Source organism: Macaca mulatta, chromosome 18 (genome assembly GCF_049350105.2).
Source record: "Macaca mulatta isolate MMU2019108-1 chromosome 18, T2T-MMU8v2.0, whole genome shotgun sequence".
NCBI classification, from domain to species: domain Eukaryota; kingdom Metazoa; phylum Chordata; class Mammalia; order Primates; family Cercopithecidae; genus Macaca; species Macaca mulatta.
Genome location: NC_133423.1, coordinates 52474809 through 52483688, shown reverse-complemented (window position 1 = coordinate 52483688; position 8880 = coordinate 52474809).

The following is an 8880-nucleotide window of genomic DNA, read 5'->3' as shown; positions in this document are numbered from 1 at the left end:
TTCCCAACCCCATATTCAGTTGTTTCATGTGATCTCTTGAAATCCATGGAAACTAGAAAACACTACAAATAAAGGCTTGATTTATTGTTTTGTTGTCTTGACTTAAGAAACTGATTGACAAAGTGTTATTAATGCAGATTAAACTTAGATATGTTTACCTCAGTGGCCGTTATACTGTGAATACCACAAAAACTGAGCAAATATTTTTCTAGTGTCTGAGAAGTATTATCCAATTCAGCAAATAATGTTACTTTTAAGTGAATGAAGTATGGGCATGCCTTCATTGCTTTCGTTTCTTATTACTTGTAAACACACACAAGTATAGCAACCTAAAATTTATGCTCAAACTATACTCAGTAGTCAATTACAATACAGATTAGTCTTGGCTGTAAGAAATCAGCAAAAATCACCAAAGCATTTCAGGCTTATCAGTTGGCTATATGAAATTTTCAATGTGCATTGTGTGTTTTGTTATTATTTTAAAATTGTGCTATATTTTTTAACTTTAAAAATTACAACACAAATATGTAAGTATGTATGTATATACACATGCATACACACACACACACACACACACACAAGAGTTTTGGGGGTAGGAGGAGACAATCAGAGGTTAAACAGTTGCCAGCACATCACTGCTGATAACTAAGCTGCTACTGTATAACAAATACTTAGTAATACGTGTCTCACACACTGCCCATGTATTTTGATTTGGAATAGTGAGTTCTTTATGCCACAAAAGCCTTCATATTATAGAGGTTTCTGGGTGAAAACATATTTTAAAAAGTGCCTATCATTGATGGTAGGATTGAAGACCTTTTTAGATACCCTTAAATCAGACCTGATAAAATTTGACTACCCACATGTTTTTTATCTAGTAACAGAGGATCAATAACAAGTTTATAATTTGCTAGAATTTCTTGGACAGCAAACAAAAGATAGTTTGAGTCCCAGGTTAATTTATATTTATATTTTAACCGTTGACAACTCATTTTACTTCTCTGAAAATGCAAAATAAAGAAATACACTATTCTACCAGTTCTCAAACGTAACTGCATATCAAAATCACCTCCCAAACAATTCAGATCAAGGGGTTCTTTCCTTCTAATCAGATCTACGAAAACAGAATTTCTGTAAGTGGAACTAAGAAATTGAATGATAACATCTTTATGTGAGATGTAGAACCCCTGTACCTCCAAAAGTCTTACAGGTCATGAAGTTATAATGGTAAACTGGCAGTAAGGATGTAGATGCAACACATTTATAGGAATGGATTATCAATAATTTACTCATTTCCTGGCTCATATTTGTTTCTTTGCATATATACTTCTGGTACATATGCTGTGAACTCTTACTGTATTTCATACTCTAATATTTCCCCCATTATATAATCAATGCTGCTATAAATAACTATTAGCTACTTTTAAATTTAAAAATTATATATGTCAATATTTCTAAAATCTTATGCATAAAATATTTTGAGAAATTGTGACAGATCTTTACTAAAACCAAGATTTTCTAAGGCTGAGACTGTCACCTGATCAACAGCTTGGTAATTATATGAATAAAAGAACACTAGTTTAGATAAATTTATCAGTATACTCTGGTTATTTCTTATTTTGTTTATTTATTTTTGGAATGTTCAGTATGCTGATCATTCTAATTATTTAAAAAATATTATTAAAATTCTGAAAATATTTATTAATGTTCCCTTAGGTCCTATGATATAATTTTTATAATTAATTATCATAATAAAGACTTGTAAATTACTGTAAAATTCTCATATATATCTCACATAAATTTTCACACATATTGAGTTTAATTTTTTACCAATATGTAGACAATGTTATTTCATATTTTATGAAAAGTAACTCAATCTTAGAAGGCATTATAGACAATCAGTTATGGAGATAAACTCAAAGATAGGTAGGTACACATGTTCAATATCACATGCATTTTTCATAGTTACAAGTTATAATTTTAGAATAAAACTATATAGGTGAAATGACAATTATTCTACCTAGTTGTTAACTGTTTCCTTAGAGATTTGAATCCTATCTGCTTAAATGTTCTCTTTGGAAAACTTTGGCTTTTTCCATCAGAATGCAATAATTTCTTTTCTGCTTTTTAAATATGGGAAATCTTGGGTTTACATTTTTATTTTCATATGGTTATCAAGAAACATAAGGAAAAAGACAGGTGCTATTGCATTTTGTTATCTTATTGGCTAAAATGCCTGACACATCTTACAAATTGCCTGAAATTCTTGCCATCTGCTGCTGTAAACTTCATCTAAATATAAATTACAATAAATATATTTCTTGAAAAAAAACTTTGAACAACATGGACTTTGGCTTATTTTATTGTTGTTTAATGACTTTTCTGCCAGTTAAGTTTTCTGGCGTCCACAGAGATGTCTAATGACATCAAGAATGAGTTCCTTGCAAGTGAATATGAAATCCAAGTTTCCACTCTTCTGAAAATAAGATTTAGTGGAGATATTCAAGTGTCTGCCATTCTAAGGGTACTGAATTTGGATATGGAATATTAAGATAAGTTATAATAGTTCATTGGTTCATCAAAGAGAAAAATGAACTTGCTCTGTTCCATTTATGGTTTATGGTTAGCCTTGGTTTGATCTTTCCAATTTTTCATTTGCTCCTTCAATGAATATATGAGGAACAGTGACATTTGGTGAAATTAAAAATTGGTTTATATGGTAGTTCTATACAGTAGTTTTAAGCAGAAGAATTCTGCTTTTTCCATGCAAATCTTTGACTCCGTGTCCCTGCTAGTGTGTACTTTTTGATGAACATTACAGGAGGCTTAGGCTGTCCTGCCTTGTAACAGATCTGAAGTTTTCAGAGGGGATGTTAGCAAACATGATAACAAATAATGTGTGAACTGGATTAGTCCTGCCTCCTAAAACCTGGAATCTGCTTTGATCTGGAACACTGGGTCATTCTTGGCTTCTGTAGCTTTTGCCACACTGGCTCCTGCCCCTATTTTCTACATACCTCAAAGATTTCCATTGGAGTTGCTGCCTTGTATTGAAACACTGTGAACTTGACTCACTTCCTGACATCTGAGTTGTCTTCCTACAGGTCTTCCTCTTGTCTTAATTTAAACATAGACTTATTATCCAGAACTCTAATTTTACCTACTTATTTAAATATTGTCCCTTGTGTTATTTTATTCTGTGAGTATGAATTACTTCCTTCATGAACTAAGGAACTCTAGATTACCACGTTGATCCTCTTTCCCCCTAGCTCTTTTAATAAGAACTGCAAGCTTGACCACTATCTTTAATAGGAAAAAGGGTGGGAACTACATTTCTTTTCTTTTCTTTTCTTTCTTTTTTTTTTTTTGTTGTTGTTGTTTTGAGATGGAGTTTTGCTCTTGTTGCCCAGGCTGGAGTGCAGTGGCACAATCTCGGCTCACTGAAACCTCCACCTCCCAGGTTCAAGTGATTTTCCTGCCTCAGCCTCCTGAGTAGCTGGGATTACAGGCGCCTACCACCATGCCTGGCTAATTTTTCGTATTTTTAGTAGAGACGGAGTTTCATTATGTTGGCCAGGCTGGTCTTGAACTCCTGATCTCAGGTGATCCACCCACCTTGGCTTCCCAAAGTTCTGGGGTTACAGGCATCAGCCACCGCACCCGGCCAGGAACTACATTTCTTAAAATGTATGAGTACAAAGGGCAAGGCAGAAAGGTGTAAAATCTCAGTCTTTGGCAAAGGAATTAAAATTCTAAAAATGGAAGAAGGAAGAGAAGGAGGGGGAGAGAAGAAGGCTGTGGGGGGGTGGGGAGGTACAGGGAAATAATTTTTGAAAATAAGTTATTATTTTAAAACCAAACTAAGGGTTTCATTTTCAGGAACAGATAAATAAGCACCTATCAGAACAGCCTTTCCAGAGTTGATAGCTATAAATTCTGGAGGCAAAGAAATACTTATTTGAAGACACTAGATGGAGATGAAAAACAAGCAGATGCTAGAAGGAAGTCAAGGTTTAAAAAAATACACTTGAAAGTATACTGGGTGAGGTTCTCATTTTTCCTGAATTCTATCCTGCGAACGGCCCCAGTTTGCACTGTGTAGGAAAGCTAAAACTCTGCACACTCACAATTGTAGTGGCCTGAAGAACCAGAAGATAGAGTTTGTGGCAGCTACAGCCACTGGAAAGGGAAAGTAGGGAATATGAGAAAGGAGACAGCCAGAGCAGGAGAAATCTAAATTCTATATGAACCATTCCTGAATGTCTGTGTTACCTCTGAACCACACATATGTTAACCTGACTCCATCTCTCTCCTTGTTAAACATAAAAGTATGGAATTGAGGTTTGAATACCACCCAAAAGATAGTTTTCAATTTAAATTCAACTGTAATAATAGAAGTGTCAATTCATAGAAAAGAAATTATAATCATAAATACCTATGAACCTAATAATAAAGCTTAAAAATTTACGAAGCAAAAATGGATGGAATTCTGTAGAGAAATAATCAACTTTATAGCAACTCACTCTTAGGAACTGATGAAACAACAAAACCAAAAAAATAGTAAACAACTAGATGACCTGAACAATCAAACTCCTGACATAATTTGTAATTATAAGTTTAGGGCAGATGATATATACACAAACAAAGCCCACATGCTAGGCAAAAAAAATGCAAAGATTTCACTAAATTATATTACAGGATATATTCTCTGACCTGAATGAAGTTAAATTAAAAAGTAGTTTAATATATCTAGAAAAATCGTGTATATTAATAATTAAAAAATAAACCACTAAATAATCCATGAGTTTAAAAAAGAGAAAATGGTGACAATATTTCCAACTGAATTATAAAATAACACAAAATATCAACATGTGTAGGTTGCAGGTTATCTAGGGCTTAGCTTTAAATGCTTATATTAGAAAAAAAAAGTCTACATTCAATATCCTAAGGTTTCAACTTAAGAAGCTAGAAAACAAAGAGCTAAGCAATCAATTGAGCAAATAGAAGAAAATAATAAATATACAAGAAGTCAATAAAATATAAAAGCCACTATATACGGACACTTAATAAAGCAACAGTTGATTCTTTAAAAATATTAATAAAATTAACGAAATTAAAAAAGAGAAAGAACACAAATTGTCAATATCAGTAATGAGGGCAAAAGCATATGTACGTATTCTACAGGTCATGAAGGATAATAAGGAAACATCAAGAACAACTTTCCACCAAGGAAACCAACAACTTTGATAAACAGAAATATTTCTCAAAAAATGATGAAAGTCGATTCAAGATTAAACAAATTTTAAATATGTAAATCAATTTAAAGCTGCACTTAATTATCAAAATTTGATAAAATTTAACACTATGTCATGATAAAAACTCTAAATGAACTAGGAGTCAAATGTAACTTCCTCTACCTGATGAAAATCATCTAAGAAAAATCTGTAGCTAACATGCTAATGGTGAAATAGTAAATGCTTTTCTCCTAAGATCTGGAATAAGGCAAGGATGAGGAGAGGGTTCTCACTACCTCTAGTCTTTATTGCACTGAAAGTATTAAGTATTGTATTACAAGAAAAATATTAAAAAGACACAAACTTTTGAAAGGAAGAATTAAAACTATGTATTAATGACATGGTTATTGATGTGGGCAATTCAAAGAAATGTACAAAAGGATCATTACAACTAACCTATAAATATACCATGGATATAAGCTCAATACACAAAAATAAAAATGACGATATTTATCTTGGCAACAAAAACATAAAAAATAAACTTTCAAAATGATCTCATTTATAAGAACATCAAAATCCATCACACATGTTTAAATAAATTTACCAAAAGATGTACAAGGTCTCTGTACTGAAAATATAGTATATTGCTAAAATAAATTAAAGAAGACCAGAATAAATGGAGAGAGACACTGTGTTCAAGGATCAGAAGATTCAGTATTTCTCAAATGTCAATTCTGTCCAAACTTAAATGGAATTGTCACAATCTTAATCACAATTCCAATTAAATAGCTCTTAGAAATTGGCAAGTTATTCTAAAATTGACATGGAAATGCAAGAAACCTAGAATTTCCAAAGCAATCTTGAAAAACAAAAAAGTAGGAGAATTTACATTGCCTGCTCCCTAGACTTTATGTAAAGCCACAGCATCAAATCAAGACAGTGCGATATTGTAGAAGAATTGACAATTAGATAAAAGAACCGTAGTAGAAAACTCAGTAATAGGTTCAAATTAATTAAAATTTAAATGTTCTGCTCATCTAAAGACACTGTTAAGAACATAAATCAGAAAGCTACAATCAGTAGTAAAATATACACGAGTCAGACATCTGACATGCTAATGATATCAGGAATAGGTAAACAATTTCTACAACTAAAAATAAAAAACAAACAAACTAATTTGTTAAATGGAAAATTACTTAAACAGAACCTTCACTAAAGAAGATATATGAATTAGAAATAAGCACAATATAATTAGTCATCAGAGAAAATTAAAACCATAATAAGACACCAATACCTATGCGCCAACATTAAAGAAATAGCAACAAATGTTGGCAAAGATGTGGAATAGTCATAGCTCATGGGGGTGATGACTGGGATGGGAATAAAGGCAGGGACTGACAGGAACAAGCATGGGGAAACTTTCTGGGGTTCAAGCGACTTTCTATGTTTTGATAGAGGCTTGGGTTACAGAGATATATACATTCATCAAAATTCAATTACTGTACACTTAAGATTTCTTTAAATGTAAATTTAACTCAAAAGGAAAAATCCATAAAAATATTGAGCTATAACTTCATCATTAGCATGGTGAAATATTTAGGGAATTGTATTGATGTATGAAATTTGCTTTGAAATACATCAAGAATCTAGATAGTTGATATAAGGGATTCACTGTAAAATTATTTCAACTTTATGTTTAAAATTTTACTTTTTTTAAAAAGCTGACTATATGACTATAGCTAGCATTTATTCAGAGATTATTATGTACATTTTATTCTAAATGCTTTACACATGTAAGGATTTTTAGTCTTCAGAAGGATTCTTTGGGGTGGATTCTATTTTTATCCCCACCTTACAGACAAAGAAACTGAAACACAAATGGATTAATTAGCAACTAAAAAACAATCCTGTCTTTACATGGGTAATAAGGAATTCACATGAAATGGGATAGGTTTATAGAAGAGCATGTGCATTGGAGAGGTGAAGATACTGAAGTGATGGAAACATATAATCCATTCTCTGTTTCTTCTACATTGCAACGAAATAGCTTAAGTATGAATACGCGCCCATCTGAGGGCATAGTAATATGGGAATTCAGATAGTTCAGTGTATGTTAATGACACCACTTCTGAAGTATACATATTTTTTGCTATATTTGGATGGCCCTCTTTTTAGGGGAACCAGCAGCCAATTAATCTCTTTAACAATGTTCTTCCCCATTTCACTCTCTTGCTAGGTCACTAGGAATCCAACCTAGCTTCTAGAAAGTTTACCAGGAACAAGAGGAGGGTAAAAGCCCATCCTGGATAGAGTAGCCTGAAAAGAAGTCTTTTCTACAGGACTCATTCCCCTGCACATCTACCCATGTGTCTGTAATACTCAAATCATCAGAAGAACCACAGCAAGTCATAGCATGCATCTCAAAAGGCAGTTCCTACACTAGCACCAGCAGCATATGGGGATTTTTTTTCTATAAATTCAATTATCGGGCCCCATCCTGTACCTACTGGATCAGAAATTCTGGGGATTGGAAAGGTTGGATAGTACCGCAGTCTGTGCATAAACTGGGGATTCTGATGCACACTAATGTTTGACAAACACTGGTGCAAAGAAATCCATTACTAGCTTTCTGTACTCTTATTTTTTTATGTTACGTCGAGTTCTTCAGCTTTACCTTGGCAGGATTGTCTAAATCTGCAAGGAAATGACTACAAAGTAAACTAGCAAAACCTGGTCCAGTATAATTTTCCAGGTCCTTTTTACTTATCCCTTAAACTATATACCTCTCAGGTTACTAACCACATCATATTTTCAGATGTCAGCTTTTCCTTTTTCTCTTTGATGACAAGGACATTAATAAACTCTTTGACAATAAAGACATTGATAAGCCTTTGGACAACAAGGACTGTGTCTGAATCATAATTGTCTACTTCAGATTATAACACTTACAGTAGATCATCAATAAATATCTGTCAAATGAATAATTTAGTGAATTAATAAATGAGAAAGTGAGTAAGCTTGCATGTGAGTGACAAATTATCTTGGAACTTATCAAGATCTCAATAAATAAATAAACTTATTGGCATCTCAGGAAATAGAGGAGATATCTTCCATTGACTAAACCTGGCAGTCTATATTTGAGGGTAGGTAAGGGGTGAATAACTGTATGAAATCTGGTCCTATTACATAAAAGCCTTCCGCTATTGAGGATAAATCAGAGACCAGATGCCTCTACTCCTGCTCCCACTTTTACCCCTCATTCCACTCTGTCAACTGTGTGAGAGGAAGTCTGATCTGAAACCTCTCAAAGGTGGATTTGAGGTCTCATCAAATACAGGCTGTGTGTGGTGGCTCACGCCTGTAACCTCAGCACTTTGGGAGGCTGAGCTAGGCGGATCACCTGAAGTCAGGAGTTCGAGACCAGCCTGGCCAACGTGGTGAAATCCTGTCTCTATTAAAAATACAAAAGTTAGCTGGACATGGTTGCGGGCACTTGTAATCCCAGCACTCAGGAGGCTGAGGTGGGAGAATAACTTGAATCTGGGAGGTGGAGCTTGCAGTGAGCCGAGATTGTGCCATTGCACTCCAGCCTGGGCCACAGAGCAAGACGCAGTCTCAAAACAAACAAACAAAAACCAACAAAAAA